Source organism: Calliphora vicina, chromosome 3 (assembly GCF_958450345.1).
Source record: "Calliphora vicina chromosome 3, idCalVici1.1, whole genome shotgun sequence".
Lineage (NCBI taxonomy): Eukaryota > Metazoa > Arthropoda > Insecta > Diptera > Calliphoridae > Calliphora > Calliphora vicina.
In genome coordinates, this window is record NC_088782.1 from 1,605,138 (window position 1) to 1,624,744 (window position 19,607).

General features: G+C 30.6%; 1 protein-coding gene across 7 annotated transcripts in view; it reads right to left on the reverse strand.

The window, feature by feature from the left end:
• The window catches only part of app (Palmitoyltransferase app), a 262,389-nt gene that overhangs the window by 121,139 nt on the left and 121,643 nt on the right, over window positions 1–19,607 (reverse strand). For 6 of the 7 annotated variants that reach the window (XM_065506492.1, XM_065506496.1, XM_065506498.1 and 3 more), the window contains one exon: window positions 8,027–8,084. The exons of the other annotated variant lie outside the window; for it this stretch is intronic. The gene's annotated coding sequence lies outside the window, so the exon portion shown is untranslated. The remainder of the gene's footprint in view (window positions 1–8,026; window positions 8,085–19,607) is intronic. 7 annotated transcript variants of the gene reach the window in all.

Consider the following 19,607-nt stretch of genomic DNA (forward strand, 5'->3'; position numbering starts at 1 on the left):
AAATGAAATAATTCCCATTCCGAAGCAATTTATTTAAACATTTTTTGCATTGCGGGCGTATGGCGTAGCGCAAAGTTTTACTCCTCTGGGTTGTGTCAAAAACTGTTTTGCATTGCGCTAACAACCTAACAAATGCCGACGATGTAAAAAGAATCCTATTTAATTCCTATTTAAAATCGGCCCACAAATGGCTGAGATATAAGGAAAAAAACAGGGACAACCTCGATTTTTGCCCTCTTTTTGGTCTATATCTGGATTAATAATATATACAATATGGATATCTAATGATAGATATAAGGCGATAGTAAGTTGGACATACAATGGGTCAAAATGGGGAAAATAATTTTTAACCCGAATTTTTTTTTTGTCATAAATTCTTTTTCAAAAAAAAAAATTGGAAAAAAAAATTTGGAAAAATATTTTTTAAAAACAATTTGTAAAAAAAAATATTAAAATCAATTTAAAAAAAAATATTTTTAAGTATAATATAGCTCTTATACTTGTTTTTAATCTGCGCAGTCGTTTTAGATTTTAATATTTTTTTAGCAATATTAAAGTAAATAAAATTATATATTAGGGTTTCAAGTTTAGCCGCATATTCTGGGCGTTTTTCGGCCAATGCTCGTTTCAAACAAGTCAGTTGCGTTCGGAACAGGTTCCCTGTGATGGTCCCGCCATATTTTAACAGCTCATAACATATATGACTCTTTGCTCCCACCAAATACAGAGAATTACCATAGCGCAATGAATATTTGGCCTTGGTGTCGATTCGGCAGATTGGCCGGTTATCGGGTTATCGCAATGGATCCATTTTTTATCGCAAGTAATGATTCGGAGAAAAAATGATTTTCTTTTATAGCGTTCAAGCATCATTTCGGACATGCAAAATCGTCATTCAAGGTCTCTCGCCTTCAATTCGTATGGTACCCAATTTCCCAGTTTATGGATGAATCCTGCTGCTCGCAAACGTTTTGAAATTGCTGTTTGAGTAGCTCCCAATGATTTTGATTTTTTCAGCGGCATTTTTTTTAGAGTATGCATAATGGAAATGTAATTTTCAAATGCTTTGAAAATAAATGTTCTTATTCATCAATTGTGAAAATTAAATTTAGATCTTCTCAAATGTAGGATATTCAACGAAATTTAAAATTTTCCCTCGTATACACTCACACAGCTGCAAACACTAGAGTTAGAAATACAAGTGTAAAAAGTCAAGCAAAACATAAACTATTTAATATTTACAGGAAGGAAACCAAGTTAAAATTGTAGCAGATGAATACAAGTAGAAGTAGAAAGTAAGCAGCAGCAGAGGTAGAGGCAGTAGCAGCAACAATACGACTAGCATTGGTATTGGTAAGTATGTAGTAGTAGGTATGTATGTAGTTGTAAACATCTTCTTATTGTTGCTGTTAGCGAGTGTGTTCAATAAAGATCATTGAACCAGTAACCCATACTTCGTATTGTATTCATACATCTAAAGGACTTTTCATTCATTCATTTGTACATACATATGAATGCATGTACGTTCAGTGTGGAATAGTATTAAGTTACTAACCGCATTATTGAAATTTTATCTTCCAGGATGTTGTCCTGTTCTACTATTTTCTTCCTACTTACGATATTGTTGCTGTTGTTGTTTTGGTTCGCTGTTTACGCTACTGATGCTGTTGCTGCTGCTACTGCTGCTTTTATCAATAGATTTTAGTTCTCTGTCTATGGGCTTTGGCTTTATCGTTTCTCTATGTTCCAAGTATTTGTTTGTTGTCTTTAAATTATTTTATACACAAAATATGAGTATCAACAACATCAACAAGACTTTTGTTTCCTATTTTTTTCCCTGTTTACAGACGATGACAACAACTATTACTTTTGCCTCTTCATCTACATACATACATAGATATGTATATACAATATGTATATAGTTTTTATACAACTACTACTTAATATGGATTTTCTATTTTCTTTAGTTTACGAGTATTTTGCTTTTTCTATACTTTTAGACTGTCGTATCGATAAAATATTGTTGAAAACAATAGACATTTTTTATTTGTGTTTTACTATAAACAGATTTAAATCTTCTTAGGTTGTTTGGCTCAAAGACAGTGAATGAATATAAATCAGGATATTTAGACTTACAGACAGAGGTGGACAGAAATATCTAATACAAGGGCTGATATTGGAAAAATACAATTAAATTTAGGATTCTGGTTATTTTCAGTTTAACGAAATATTTCAACTTTAACAATAGTTTAAGTTCAGGAAAAAAATAAATCAATTAACAAAATTACATGTTATAATACAAAATCTCGGTTCCTTTAAATGGATGACAGAGCTATTAAACAGAATTTTTTTTTCTTGGACCAGCACTCAGGGGATGACCCCTACTCATGCAAAGCATTGTGTTGGAACTAGGAAAATAGGTTATGGGAGGGAGGATAGAGGGAGTAGTGTTTGTGGACATTTGATTTGAATTTTCCTATATTGAAAGTGACAGGAAATACTTCAGGAGGAAGCTTATTCCACATACGGACAGTACGGCTAAAGAACGAATTTTCCCTGTAATGTGTTGTGCGATCTACTGTCCAGTCGACAACGAATTGATGTGCTCTTGTCGAAGAGCGTGTGTTGCGTAAAAATCTACGGATTTCAGGAACAAGTTCCCTAATTTCAGCAGAGCACATACCATTGTAGTATCGGTAGAACAGTGAAACACAACCCACATTGCGACGATGTTCCAGTGAGTCAATAGAGCTGGATACCCTACTGTCACCGATAAGAATCTTCGCCCTCTCCTGTACGCGGTCGAGTAACTCCAAAATAGACTTCGAAGCACCGGCCCACACATGAGAGTTGTATTCCATTTTAGGTCGGATATAAGTGGTGTAAATAGTAAGGAGATCAGATGGAGTGAAGTATTTCTTACACCGTTTTAGAAAACCAAGGCACTTGAATGCTTCTTTTGACACTCGAAAAATGTGTTTTGTCCAGCGGACATCGCACTGAATACTCATGCCTAGAACATCAAGAGCTTCTGATTCCTTAATATTTACACCACCCATAAAAACAGATGGAGCAAGAATAAACTTATAGTCTAGCAGGTCTGAATTTTTTACAGTGGGTCAAAGTTTTAGTTTTTTGAGCGAAGGGAGCATTATGCTAACTGAAAAAAATGTTGTAAGTTAATGTCTGAGAGAATTCTTATTGTCAGATTTATATTGTGGAAAAATGGTCCCCAATTTTTGTGGAAGATCTTAACCCTCTATCTCCTCTCTTTAGGGGTCAATTTGATCCTTTTTTCGAGAAAATCAAAAAAAGTCCTTTCAAAAAGGACATTTAAGGATTAAAATATTCTACGAAAATTTTTGCCGGAAAATTTCAGTACGGGTCACCAAAGATACTTAAGTTGTAAATAAAACTCTTTACGCTTAATTAGCAAAATTACACGCCATCTCGAGTCTCACATTTTTTAAAAAAATCGCCAAAAATCCAAGTATAATTCGAAATTTAAAGCTGAAGTTTAAAATATCCTACAATATAACTCAATAATAAGAATTCTTGTCAGAGTTAAGAATTTCATCAAATACGACTGATGGCGTAAAATGCAACGCCAACCACGATATCTTATCTATACTTTGGTAAGATACGGCACAACTGATTATAGAACTCGTGGTTTTAAAAACCTCTGTCATGTGATATACATGAGATATCAATGAGATTTAAGTAAAAAATCGTAAAACCACAAAAAGAGCGATTTTTAATACAACAAGTAAGAAAGTTATATTCGGATGTGCCGAATATTATATACCCTTCTCCAAATTATACTTTAACACAAAAATTTTAAATATTTTTAGGTAAACAAAATTTAAAAAAAAGAAACTTGAAATTTTTTTTTTAATTCATTCGTGAAAAAAATGTATGGCAAAAAATAATTCTTTAAATTTATTTTTTATATTTTTTTTTTAAATTTTTTTGGTGAAAAAAACGGCGGAATAAAAATTTTTTTTCCTGATTTTGACCCATTGTAGGTCCGACTTACTATGGCGCTATATACAACTTTACAAAGGTCTTTGAAATATCTATCATATATCAGATCATCATATTGTCTATATTAATGACTTAGTAATCGAGCTATAGATCAAAAATAGTGTTACGAATTTGTACTAGCGATTTGAATTTAACGGTCTGTAGCTAGTGCCAGCAAAATTCATCGTGTTTATAAACAATTCCATCAGTAGAAGCTTCTACTTATCAACAATGTTGATAGCATGCGGTTTAACTGAATGTTAATGTTGCGAACATTAACTTCGAAAGCTCTAGAATTCGAATATAGCAGTTGTCCGTTAAGATCATTGTAGAAGGTTCAAGAAAGATGGAGTGTGTATAAATAGTGGCAGAGGTTACAGTCGTTAGTTAGTTTATTATAAGCGCTGTTAGAGTTAACATCAACTGTCTTGTACATTATAAAGTGTGTCTGTATTTCTACGAATTTATAAACGTGTATAAAAACACTGTGTGACTATTTAATTCTGTTGTTGTACATCTATATATATACAAATGAAATGGTCCATGTATGTAATGTCATCTCGTGACAACGGCTGGAGCGATTTGGCTGATTTTTTTGTTATTCGATTCGAAATTTTCAGGAGATGATTTGTAAAGAAAAAAAAACTTCAAAAATTCCGGGTAAAACTCGGAAATTCTTTTTTTGTGAGTCCAGTCAACTGTAATAAAAAAGCTCCCTAAAGTATGCAGTACAAATTTAGATATTTTATTTGCAAATAAATAAGAACAGGCTGGTGTGCGTGGGTTGGAGAAACTTAAAGAACTAATTAGTATTAATATTAATATTAGTAAATGCTACCAGACGAAGCCGGGGCGGGGCGATCAACTAGTTTTAAATAAATAAAGAGTTGTTACAATTTTTAAACTAATAAACGGCTTTTATTTGCAATCAAATAAAACCCCGTTTTTAAAAGGTAAAAACGTAACAATAGCTACAAATTTCGAGGTTACCCTGGTTTTTTCCTTATATCTCAGCCAATTGTGGACCAATTTTCTCGACCGAACCGGGTCTACAGCGGATATGATGTATGAATCATGTATGTTGAATTCAACTACAGGCGGAACGGATTTTTCATAAAAAAAAATATTAAAACCTAGAAAACCGATTTTTGGAAAGAAAACTTTTAATTATCAACCAAGACTACAATCTATACTAAGTCACTCTAAGGATTCCCCTTAATGTTTTTAAAATGTGATTCAGTAAATGAATCACCAATATATTTAAGTAAAATCTTTATAATAAAAGAATCTACATGGATTAAATCCAAATTATTTAAAGCATAATTTTGTCTCCTAAAATCTGGGTAGATTTGAAATACACTTACTTTATTTTTTTATAGTTGTTTAGATTTTCTCTTCTAAAAAAATGTCGAAAGTCGTAAATTTGAATAATAGTATTTTCGTATTTTCGTATTTTCGTCATAAATATATTTATGACACGTAGACTTAAACATATTTATAAATTTATGTATTTAATATTAAAATTTATTCAGTTTTGTCTCTTTTATTATGTTTATTTTTTTTTTTTGGTTGGATGTGATTTACTAATGCAAACAAATTTGATGCTTTTAAGATCATCTTATGTTAAAATGTGTGTTTTACTTTTAGTTTTTTTCTTTTTTACTTTGTGAACCAAAACTAAAACATGTTAAAAATATTGTTTATCACTCTAAGTTTTTCTACATGTACATATGTATGTTTGTCTGAGTTGTGGGTGTCTGTTTGGTTATTTTTCTTCAGTTTTCTCCAATAGTTCAGTTATGCTGAACTTTTGTTAAAAAGTCCTTTAAAATATGTTTGTTCATACTTACGTGTAAGTATGTGTGTGTGTGTGTGTGTGAGATGCATGTGTATGTGTTGTTATTAAGTCAAATCACGTTGTCACTTTTTGCATCTAAGTTTTTTTTTAGTTTTTATTTAATAAATGATGCTTTGTTTAACACATACTTAACCCACAAAACAGGAAAATGAGTAAAGATGTAAAGCGAGTGAAAGAGAGTGAAAAAAAGGTAACCAACCGGATGACAACCCTAAACATACATTCGGAAACAGCAACACACACACATGCACGCACTCATACATACAAACATCCCACGGCATGACACTGCTGCTGCTGGATTTGCTCAAACTACTACAAGGACAGACAACAACACAAGTCATTCATTCACTTTATTACATTTTTGCGGCAAAAGCGTACAAGGACTACAAGGAAGAGAACCTTTACCGTTTTTAGTTTTTATTTTTTTATAATTTTTTAGGTTTAATGTGTCTTGTAAAAACATCATGTAATACCTGTGGTTTGTTTTTACGAATAAAGTGGGTAAATTTATCAGTTAATTGAATCGATAATATCAACGTTTTTTTCTCAAATCAACGTCAAATTGAAATAAAATTTGAAGCGGGCGAGGCAAAGCTTCCCAACCAATTCATTTTAAATCGTTTTTAACAGGCATTGTTACGACCGTTACATTCATTATGGAATATTACGGTTTCATGTTTCGCCGCATATTCTGGGCGTTTTTCAGCAAATGCTCGCATCAAACGAATCAGTTGCGTTCGCTACATGTTCCATGTGATGATGGTTGCTAGATTTCAGCAGCTTATAATAAATAGATTGGACACTTTTGCTCCCACCAAATACAGCGCCATGGATATTCGGTTTAGGTGTCGATTCGGCAGATTGGGCGGGCTTCACATACGATCTCTTACGCTTCGGGTTATCGTAATGGTTCCATTTTTCTTCGCAAGTAATGGTTCGGTCATTTCGGACATGCAAAATTGTCTTTGAAGGTCTCTCGTATGTTACCCAATTTAACTGCTTTTTGATGTATCCTGCTGCTCGCAAACGTTTTTATATTTGCAAGCTCTTGTTCAGTTTTATAACAATATTCATTAAGTAATTTCTACAATACTTTGTCTTCAAACTTTTTAGGCTCGTTGGGCGATCTTCCATGTCAAAATTACCACTTCTAAACCGAACAAATCATCTGTCGCACGTTGAAACCGATGGAACACATTCTCCTCAAGTTTTGTTGAGCAATCGGAGTACTTCGGCGTCACTTTTTTCAAATTAAAGAAAAACTTCTCGCATATGACGCTTTGTTGGCATAAAATTAGACATTTTCGAAGCAAAATATATGTTATTGTTTAAACTATAATGTTCAAAATACTCGTTTTATTAACCCTCCTATTTAAACAACCTTAAGAATTGACCCTCCCTCCTTTTTATATTTATGTAAAGCCAAATCTAGTAGGAGTTTTTGAATAGAGATGATGATGTTGTAAAAAAGAGAAGCAAAAACAAAAAGGACGAATTAGATGGGAAACATGTGTGTAGTTGTAGTAGGTACAAGTGCTTGTGTATTTTAAGTTTTATGCTCATTTTAAAAACATTTTATTTTATAAAGGAGGATGGGAAGTTGATTCCAGAACATGTTTAATGTTAATTTCTAAGGAAGTGCTGTCTCAGAATTGGTTTTTAATATGATTGATGATTATACGACAACATCAAAGCCAAACACACTTGTACTCTCTGAATGGGCAACTATTAAATGCAAAACAAATGATCTAACTTTGCGTATTAGAATTAAGTATTTTGAATAATTGGGCAAAGCTAAATGAGAAATGAAGCAAAGAATTTGTTAAGCAATATAAAAATGATTTGTCAGAAAGTTATAATTAATTAACACGCTACTTTTCTCAATCTTTTCACTTTGAGACATTTTTGTTGTGAATTGTATAAAAAAGTGAGTTGAAGTGTTTTAATTTGCTACATAAAATTAAACTGTTAAATTTTAATTTATTATTTATTTTTTGAGTTCAAATCACTGAAATTTATTTTCTTTTGTTTCATAAAAAAGCATTTTAAATAATTTTTAACTGATTTGCATAAAGCACATACATATTTTATAATTATATTCAATGTAGTTGTATAATATTTATTAACAAAAAAAAAACTAATTACCTTTTTAGTAGCTTTTGTTCATATGGCAATTACAGCTCAACAAAACAAATTTGAATATCTGCAAAAAAAAATAAAGAAAAAACACAAATTAGAATTAAAACAAGTAAGAGTACTATATTCGGCCGTGCCGAATCTTAAATACCCTCCACCTAAATGTGATGGTATAAAAGCTGAAATAATATAACAATTGTTAGAAAGACTAGTTTACGCAGAAGATATTTTATTTCAAATGTACAAAAAATTGTATCTAATTCAGCAATTTATAACTGAAATTCCTATTAGAACGATTGACACAGTTAATTATTGTCTTTTAATTGAGAAATTGTCATCTAAACTTAATTTTTCTAAATCTTCGTGTAAATTATTATTTTCTTACATAGGTAACCGTTAACAGTTTGTTGGAACTGGGTTAAACGATCTACAATATCTGAGTGTCAAAGTGGCGCACAGTGGTATGAGAAAAAAAAGAGGGAAATAAATCTGTAACTTCTAAACCCTTAGTCCGATTTTAATGAAATTTCACATGCGCAAAGAGGAAGTGTTGTCGAGTTTAAGTCTGGACCTCATGAAATAAAATTTAACAATTTATATACTTAATAATTAGTTAATACGTTTGGATCAACATTTTTCCCTTTTAACCTCAAGTGAAGAAACAGAGTTTAAAAAAGGGTATACAAATATATTTAGACAAATTTTAAACTCTGTTTCTTCACTTGAGGTTAAAAGGGAAAAATGTTGATCCAAACGTATTAACTAATTATTAAGTATATAAATTGTTAAATTTTATTTCATGAGGTCCAGACTTAAACTCGACAACACTTCCTCTTTGCGCATGTGAAATTTCATTAAAATCGGACTAAGGGTTTAGAAGTTACAGATTTATTTCCCTCTTTTTTTTCTCATACCACTGTGCGCCACTTTGACACTCAGATATTGTAGATCGTTTAACCCAGTTCCAACAAACTGTTAACGGTTACCTATGTAAGAAAATAATAATTTACACGAAGATTTAATAGGAATTTCAGTTATAAATTGCTGAATTAGATACAATTTTTTGTACATTTGAAATAAAATATCTTCTGCGTAAACTAGTCTTTCTAACAATTGTTATATTATTTCAGCTTTTATACCATCACATTTAGGTGGAGGGTATTTAAGATTCGGCACGGCCGAATATAGTACTCTTACTTGTTAAGGTTAATATCTTTTTTCAGAAATGGGCCTTATAGGGAGCTATGACCAATTATCGGCCAATCTGCATAAAATTTGGAACAGTGATATCTATATATATGAGTATAATTTGTGTGGAATTTTAGCATGATAAATGTATTTATAAGAGATTTATGAGTACTTAACTGATTTTTGAAAGTGGACCTTATATGGGAGCTATGGTCAAATATGGACCGATATTCACAAAATCCAGTAGTATGATTTCTAAATATAAACTATGGATGTGTGTGAAATTTTGTTTTGATATTGATATTTTTTAGATATTTATGTAGGTTATTGTGTTTTTCGGAAGTGGTCCTTATATGGGAGCTATAACCAATTATCGGCCGATCTTCGTAGAATTAGGTACAGCGATTTTGGTGTATATGGGGATTATTCATGTCGAATTTCAACTTGATAGCGATATTTATAAGACATTTATGCTTATTTATGAGATTTTCGGAAGTGTACTTTATATGGGGGCTATGGTCAAATATGGGCCGATCCACGAAAAATTTTGTAATATAATTTCTTTTACCACGAAACTTATTTTTGCTGAATTTCATGTGGATATTCCTATTTTGTAGGCATTTATAGACCATAGAACCTTATTTCGGGAAGAAATTTGTATGGGGGCTAGGAGAAATCATGGACCGATTCTTATAATTTTCACCAGAGTTACTCCTTTTATCATAAAAGTAACGAGTGCAAAATTTTATGATATTAGATGCAATATATTTACAAAAAATGTCCAAAAATATGTGAAAATTATCAATTTTTTTTTGAGGTTGTCCCACATTTTCATTCATAACTTTGGTTCCACTGTACCGATTTCGCTGATTTTCAATACCAAACTGCTTAGGACAATAATAAACATTTTTCTTGCAACTCTACTAAGTTTGTTTGCGTATTTTGGACGTGAGCGTGTTTTACACAGACGGACAGACGGACAGACGGACAGACAGACGGACATGGCTCAATCGACTTAGAATTTCATAAGGATCAATAATATATATACTTTGTTGGGTCTCAGATGAATATTTCTCAATGTTACACACGGAATGACAAACTTATATATACCCTCATTCACCACTTATGGTGGTGGAGGGTATAAAAAATATACAGTGAGTGTCACTCAAAATCGTACAACATATTTTTTTTTAAATATTATGAAATTATACAGGCAATAATAGGTGATTATATAAAAAATTAAAAGTCATTTTATTAATTGGAACAAAAAATATGTATTTCAACAAAAAAGTTAACAAAACCTCAATTCGTTAAAAAAATATTGATGAAAATTAAAGAACATCACAAAATTCATATTTCAGTTATATTCGTACACTTATATTAAATTATAATTAAAACTTTAAAAATTAAAAAAAATGTTAATATTAAATAATCCTAATACTTTGTAGGGTATCATTTGCAATTTTTTAGTGCCTTTACGATTTTAAATGAAGCGTTGATATTCTGGGCACTGACAGTCTTACCCAATTTTTTTATTTGTGGATAAGGGCAATTAAAATTATACCCAATTTTCTGATAGGTAATAGCACACACAATATAAAAATAGCATTTTAAAATATTTCCAAAACATCAACTTTCTAAAACTAATGAATAAAATTTGACTACGATGGTGTACGATTTTAAGCGACATTCACTGTATTTAAGCGGATAAAATTAAATGAATATTTAAATAAGTCTCTTTTCATGCTTTTGTTTTGTAAATTCTAAACCAAAAAAAAATAAATGAATCACATTTGATATTAAAAATACAAATTCAATTTTAATTTTTATCCTGGGGGGAGATTAAAAACTGTTTAACAAAACGACATTTACACATATACAAGGACTTGAAAGGAATTAATTGATGAAAATTGTAACTGTTGGCTCTACATTTTCTGATCAGTGTTTTATAATTTCTGATACTGCTTGATGCTAATATTTCATTGTAGACTTTAATATATATCTAACCCTTAAAGAAAACTTACGTGTTGTTTTCCACACATACGTTATGTTTACTTATTTTGCACTAGCAACATAGTTTATTGTAGCCAAAATCATGATCTAACAAATTTCTTCAAATCATTTTTTTCATGTGTGACAAACCACACACAACTTAATTTTTTATATATTTTGTAAACTGGTGCGTCAGGAAATTTCATGAACATCGCTTAAAAATATTGTGTTTAATATATTTAAGACACTCATTTGGTGTTCTTTCCCACACAAGGGTGAAATAAAGATCTAGCTGGTTTTTGGCTATAATGAATAATCGATATTCGTAAGTTTATAGTTTGATAGATACGACATTCCCAGTTATGTTCTTTACAACTCGAAAGTTTAATTAAAGAATTAATATTTTTTTATATCTGAGTTGATATAAGTTCTATATACGTATGTGTAAATATAAGGGATTATAAATAGGAAAATATGATTTGTTTTTTTTTTCTCATACATTTTTTGTTTTAATAACTTTGACTTTATTTAAAACCACAGACCATAGATTAATGCCATAATTAAAACACTTGTGAACTAACGGTTACAAATTTGAATTGAAATGAATGGTTGGGTTGTTGAGATGTGAAATAGAAAGAGAGAGAAAAATCCGCAAACACATATTCAGGCACCTGCAATACAATGCGAGCGCATAAAACCTTATTTGTTCTCATGCATAGAAAACTTTGATAAATGTTTGAATACACAAACACATCACTATACATTTGGGTATTAAAATAACCTGTGGTGGTTAGGGAGGTGGTTTGGGTTTTTAGTGCCAGCTTTGGAACCTCAATGTTATTGGAAATTATACTTATATGCAGAAACAAAAACAAAAATCACACAGGAATAGAATGAAAACAATAGCGGCCGAGGAGAGGGAAAGCTAAAGCAACTGCATAGAAAACTGTATATAAAACACGCTTTTGTATAAAGCAAACTACTAGAACTAACAAAACTTTACTGACATAATTTCGATAGAGTTTCCACAAGTTTTATTTTTTTTTCGCAAAAAGAGAAAAAACGAAAAAAATTAACCAACAAATTCTACCGTGTGACATAAATTCTAAAGATACTTTAGTTTGAAGCGAAAATTTCGAATTGCATTTGCTTTAGCATGACTAAAATATTTAACTAAAATCTCAACAATAAGTTTGGCAAACAAGAAACTATCAAAAATTCATGAATACATTTCTATTTGGGTTAATTGATATTTGATAAAGAAACATTATTAATCAAGTCAAAGCCAAAAGAAAATTTCACAAAATATCAGCTTCAATAGATTTTATTTTAAATATTTAACAGTCAGTAACGATGCAATTATTTGCAGATAATGTTCAAAATGCTAAAACTTTTTACCATGAATTTCACATTTAAGAGCATTACTTATACTTTTATACTATTTCATAATTTCATTTGGTTAGGCCAACATTTGTTGATAGTAAATATTGTTATAGAACTTGTGAAAATTATATAAATTAAATTTCACCACCCCTCGCCCCACCCAAAAAATAAAAGGAAAGAAGAAAAAGTTTGCAAACTCATCATCACCGTCTGAATACGGGTGGGCATTAGGGTCATATTGGAATTTTCGATTATCGGTGCTTCCAAGGACTAAAGCCAAAAGAACTGCTCATCTTTTGAGACCAAGAACGAATCAAGCCAATTTCGTTCAGTATCGATCAAAACAAATAGTTTTCGGACGGGGCACTGTCTGGACTATAAAGCGGGAGATTTTAACAGCATTGTCATGATGGAATACCACGGTTTCATATCTGGCAGCATATTATGGGAATTTTGTTCGCTTCAAATGAATCAGTTGCGTCCGGTACAGGTTCCCTGTAATGGCCTGGCCAGATTTCAGCAGCTAATAATAGATAGGACCCTTTTGCTCCCACCAAATACAGAGCATTACCTTAGCGCCATGGATATTTGGCTTTGGTATCGATTTGGCTGGTTGGCCGCTCTTCATATACGATCTTTTACGCTTCAGGTTATCGTAATGGATCCATTTTTCATCGCAAATAAAAATTCGATGCAAAAATGATTTCCTTGTATAGCTTTCAAGCATAATTTCGGACATACAAAATCGTCTTTCAAGGTCTCTCAGCTTCAATTTGTATGTTACCCAATTTTCCTGCTTTTGGATGAATTCTACTGCTCGAAACGTTTTGAAATTGCTGCTTGAGTAGCTCCCAATGATTTTACAAGCTCTTGTTAAGTTTGGCAACAATCTTTAATAAGTACTGCCCCCGATTCTTGTTTGGAGGTTGAAACCAGCCAGCAGTTTTAGAATACAGTCCCGAACTATTGATTTTACCCATCAATTAGGGTAGGAACTAGTTACTAGTTAATAGCTAAGTGACTAGTTATTTTAACACGTGCATGACCAAAGCAGGGGGTTAATTGACTCTTTTTGAGTACAATGAGACTGTATGATAGCTGGTCCAAAGTAGTCAAGGCATTGCATTCACATACTGGTAACATAGCGTCAGTTACTTTACCAGCTACCCAACTGGTTATTTGACTAGTTATTTTAATTTATATGGAGTTATTGGGTGCCACGATAGAACAGCCGATAGTGTGCTGGAATATTAATCTGAGGGTTGCGGGTTCGATTCCCGTCAGAGACTCTGTAACTGCAGACAAGCAAAACCGCTTCGCAGTTTGTGTTTGTTTTAAAAAAATGTAAGGGTGCTAATTGACCACAAATAGTCATCTAAAAAACTTTCTCCGACAACTCTCCAATAGGCTGCTTCTGGTGGCTGAAATAACTACTTTCTAAAGTGCAATACAATATAAACGTTTAAAGTGACTTCAATACAGCTTACTAAGAGACACTAAAGGGACTATTGAATTCACGCTGTGTTACATGGGATATCAGTATACTTAAGCAAAAATAAAAAGAAACTCTATGAGAATTATATCAATACAATTTGTATAAAACCATTTTTTACGAATTACTCACAAAACGTTTAAAGTGACTACACTCTAGATTACTTAGCGACACTTAAGTGGCAATTGTCTTCACGATAGATTACCTGGGATGTAAAAAGTAATCAATTGTCTTCATGACATTTTAGGATTTTCTTTGGAATCATGTTAAAATTTATATTAAAACACTAAGTAAATGAAATATAAAAACTTGAAAATGCCCAGTCGAATATAAGGGCCACCCTAGTGTATATGTATATAAAAACTATGTACTTTTAACGGGTGGTTCCAACACAGGTACTTTTTTAAAATATCCGCAAACAAATGGTTGTTATCCTATCAATCCAGTTTTTGATGTATCCTTGTTGACCTATCCTAGATCTATCAAGGACAATAAGTGTTTATTTTAATAATTTCAAAGTTTATAAAATAATGGTAATTTAATCCCGTTAATGGTATTTCAAGGGAACGGAGTCAACCGTATTTATTCTTTCTAATTAAATAAAAATACTCTTGTTTAATTTTTAAAAAGTTTTAATAATGTACCATCCTGTATTTAGTAATAATGCCACGGCATGCCTTTCACATTTCATAAATATTCTCTAAATTTGTGCATGAAATAATGAATAGCTGGTTGGCTGACTTAATAACTTTTCACTATTATTGTGCTGCATAATTTTAGGCGAACATTTTAAATTTACCTAAATTGTTTGAAATCTGATTTAGATTTACAATTCATGGCATATTTTATCATCACAAGTTATTAACAATGTATGTACTCGGAAAAATTCAATGGATATGTTTGTACTTATTTGAAAAATTCATTGAAGAATTTATAGCAGCAGAAGAGTAGCAGTAGGGTTTTTTAAACAATTTATGCATCACATAATAAAGCATAAATATTTAGTATATTTATGTGATTAAGCTTATTTTCTAAGTGTGTGTGTATTTTGCAATGCACATGGTTTCTAGACAGGGATTTTTAAATCTGTAAATATTTTATTTTTATTTCTAATATTCCTAGCAACCGTGGACAATATCTAAATATGGGAAAAACTGTAAGGTATGAACTCTCACATAAGGTACAGAATAATTTAATAAATGTGTGAGTGATTGTTAAGTACTGCTTAAAAATTGATTTCAAATTTACATTTTTATAAAACTAAAGTGATCGACCATCCATAAATAGTACTTCCTTGATAGGGACACACAGCCAATTTATTTTATTATTTACCTAAAACTAATAAATATTTTTAATAAATTTAGTTTCAAAAATAGTTATTTACTATCCAATGTTTATATTTTTTCTATTTCAATAAAATCAATTAAATGCTAGCTACTATTATTTTGCAGCAAATTATGAGGAAACAATTATTGTCGTTTTAAATGAATTTTCATGTAAAATCAATTAAACTATAACATTTTATGACACATGTATTTTACATAAAATTGACACAAAAACACCAGCAAATAAAGGCAAAAATAAAGCAGAACAAAAACGTATAAAATATTAAAAAAAAAAATCAAATTTTTATTATATTCACAACTTTTAATTACTTACCACACAAAAACACACACAGATACACTCAATCTATCTATCTATTATACTATATATCTATATATTTATATATAAAAGTGTAACGTTACTGAGTGACTGTGTGATGCACAACATGACCCAGCCCAAACGCCAAAATGTAGAGCCATGACATTTGGTTCAGGGGATAAAAACGGGTAAATTCGGTAACATTATATCTTGTAAACTAATATACATATATACAAACAAAATTTAAAATGTTTCTCTGTCTATTTAAAAACTTATCAGAAGATAATTTATTAAACTTATCGACATAAAAGTGTAAGATGAACTAAGGAGAAATAATGTTACTTTTTCGTTCTTCTAATGGTACTTTTTTAATTTATTATATGATTCTGAGTGACTGAGAAAACAAAGGGAGTAATTATTGGTACTTCCTAAAATGAATTCAGAAGTGTTTATTTGACATATCATTATATATATATATATCCTTAAAAATTTCCAACAAAATCTTTATTAAATAAGTAACATCAATTTTTTATTTAAATTCTTTCATAGTTTTGCTATGATTGATGTAACGAAGCGAACCGGGTTTGCTAGTAACATATAAAAATACATACAAATAAAAATATTAAAAATTGAGAACGAAATATCAATACCATTTTAGCAGGGCTGGAAAACACTGCTCTATTGGCAAATTTTTAAATTACATTCAGACTTATCGACTTTCTTTAGCAAAAAAAAATATCACATGAGCCATTTCATCATTTATGATATTATTTCCGAAAACCGCTGTATTCAAATTCAAGCCACTGTTAAATTAGGAAAGGAATTGACCAAATCTTAAATAGAGTAAAATGTTTAACATTTTAAAAATTGTAAAATATACAATACATGGCCATTTCCACCGACAATATGTCGCGTGACAAATCATACTAAAGGTTGTAAAACAACTCTCAGTTGCTAGCAACACTATTCTAAAATCCTTAATAAATTATCACCGAATTTTATATTTTTCCCTAGAGAGTTTTACATTTTGTCTCGTTCGAGATACCATGTTTATTGCAAATATATTGGAAACAACAAATGGGCAAAGTTGCACTAAACATATTGCTACAGATTTCTGTATTTTGTTTACATCAAAGGCATACGAATGTCACGTTCGCAACCATATTCGAAATTTGTATCTTCAGCTTTACATCTCTGGACTGCAGTAGCAGCAACTAATGAAAAACGTAAAAAAACAGATGTAGAAAAAGAAAATTAAAAATCATACATTCATATGAAAATGAATTTTATGAAGTATATGAACAAACAAATAATAAATAGATGTATTACTATTATACACACACACACACACTGTCAAATACACATGGATACTCATGGATGTGTGGATGTGAATACAACTACTGCATATAACCAATTTGGATGATGGTCCGATTGGCACAACAACAACAAAAAAATGAAATATTTGATACATCGCAAAACAACAACGAAAATAACAGCATAAACCAAAAAAAAAAAAGAAATTGATAAAATGAAAAACGATGGCAAATAAACACTAACACAAATAAGCACACTACCACAAACACACACACATATACATGAGAATACAAACAGACAGTTACACAGACAAAATGTGTACTGTATAAAGTAAATTGCTGAAAAAAAGAAGCAAAATACTCAATATGTTTGTTAAAAAAATATTTACATAACGGACCACCGAAAAAGGAACTAAATAAATACACACTCACACACACAAACATCCATATAAAAACAAATACACACTAAACACATATCCTCCCCTCTACACACAGACACACACACCTACCAACCAACCAAAAAATGAAAGGATTTATATAAAAAAAAAAATTTATAAAAACTCTGAACAAGAGAACGTCGATCATCATGATGATGATTTTTAAAATATTTTTTTTTGTCTTCAAAAGGAACCCAGCATTTTTTGCCATTAAAATCAACAAAAAATATTTTAGCAAGTCAATGATGATGAAAATATTACAAATATTTTTTTTTTTTTTTTTTTTTTTTTTTTTATATAAATTTTATTTTCAATTCAATTTCATTACAATAAGTTAGCCTCAGCGCCTTAAAGGCATTGTTGAGGCAAGTTGGCAAATTATATTAATACTTAAAATTTATATATGTTTATAAAAATGTGTTTAAGAATTATAACAAAAAATAAAAAAAAAAACTTTAACAATTTGAGATCATTTACATTAATTGTTCACTAATATGTTGCAAAATATATTCCTTTAATAATTTTTTAAATATTGATATTCTGGTTTCGTTTTTTAAATTTTGTGGCAAATTATTGTATTCACGACTACCCATGAATTCTATACGCTGTTTAGTTACTTCTAATCTACACCAAGCTATTCTTAAATTTCCATTATTTCTCAAATTTATTGCATGGTCATTTATTATAAAACGTATGGTGTGATGTCCAATATTATGCAGGCACTTGAAAACATACATTAGAAGCTGCATTTTATAAAGACTATGTACAGGCAAAATTGTTTGACAAATATCAGCATATAACGAAACTGTTGGATATGCTATTGGAAGATTATAAACTTGTTTTAAGGCTTTATTTTGCATTCTTTGGAGTGACTTCAAGTCATTGCTTTTCTTATAACCATATAAAATAGCTAAATAATTCAAGTGACTTTGGATTGTAGCATTATAAATTAAAAGTTTTGTTTCCTTTTTAAACTTGTTTTTAAATTTGTATAAAATACCGTTAGCTTGTGCAGTTTTCATTCTTAGAGATTGTATATGATTATCCCAAGCAAGATTGTTTTGAATGTTTATACCCAAATATTTTATTGAGCTGACTTCGGAAATTTCTCTACCATCAATAATCACTGAAAATGTATCATTATGACGACTTGGCTTAAATCTTAGCAATTGTGTTTTATTCGCATTTAAAATGAGCTTATTTATTCGAGCAAATTCACACATTAAGGCAGCATCACGTTCCATATAAGCTTTTACAACTGTTTCATGTTTGTACGGATACAGCAAACAGATATCATCAGCATACATAAATATTTTACCAGTGAGACCAAGATTATGCAAATCATTAATAAAAATTGTAAATAGTAATGGGCCAACAACACTACCCTGTGGTACACCATATAAAACAGGGCGTAATGAACTTTTATCACCACCAATTTGTACAAACTGCTCTCGGTTAGCTAAATAACTTTTTATTAGTGAAATATTTCTACCATGAATTCCGTAGAATTTTAGTTTCTCCAGCAAAATATCATGATCTATGAGATCAAATGCCTTACTGAAATCATAAAAAATTGCAGCTACACCACTGTGTCCTTCATCTAAACTTTTACAAATAAAATTTATAACATTTACAACTGCTTCTTCTGTTCCACATCCTTTTCTGAATCCATATTGAAAATCACTGAGTAATTTGTTTGAGTACATGTACGATGCAATTTGATGATTTAGAATTCTTTCAAAAACATTATCAATTATTGATAATACAGCAATGGGTCTATACATCTCTGGGTTTGAGGCGTTTTTATCTTTAGGAATTGGAGTTACCTTGTGGATTTTTAAGATTTTTGGATACGTGCTTTTATTTATCATATCATTGAATATTTTCACTAAATAGGGTGTCAATTCATCTATACAATTTAGTAGTATATTTGATGAAACATTATCATGACCACAGCTTTTATTTGGTGTTAAATTTAATATTATATTCTTCACTTCATCTTGCGTTGTATAATTGAATGTAAATGTTGTATAATATTGAACCAATGTTCCAAGTGAATTAAAGAAGTCTGTTTGCGAATATTGGATTTGTGATCTTAAATTTGATATTGTTTGAGTAAAGTAGCAGTTTAAAACTTCAGCTTT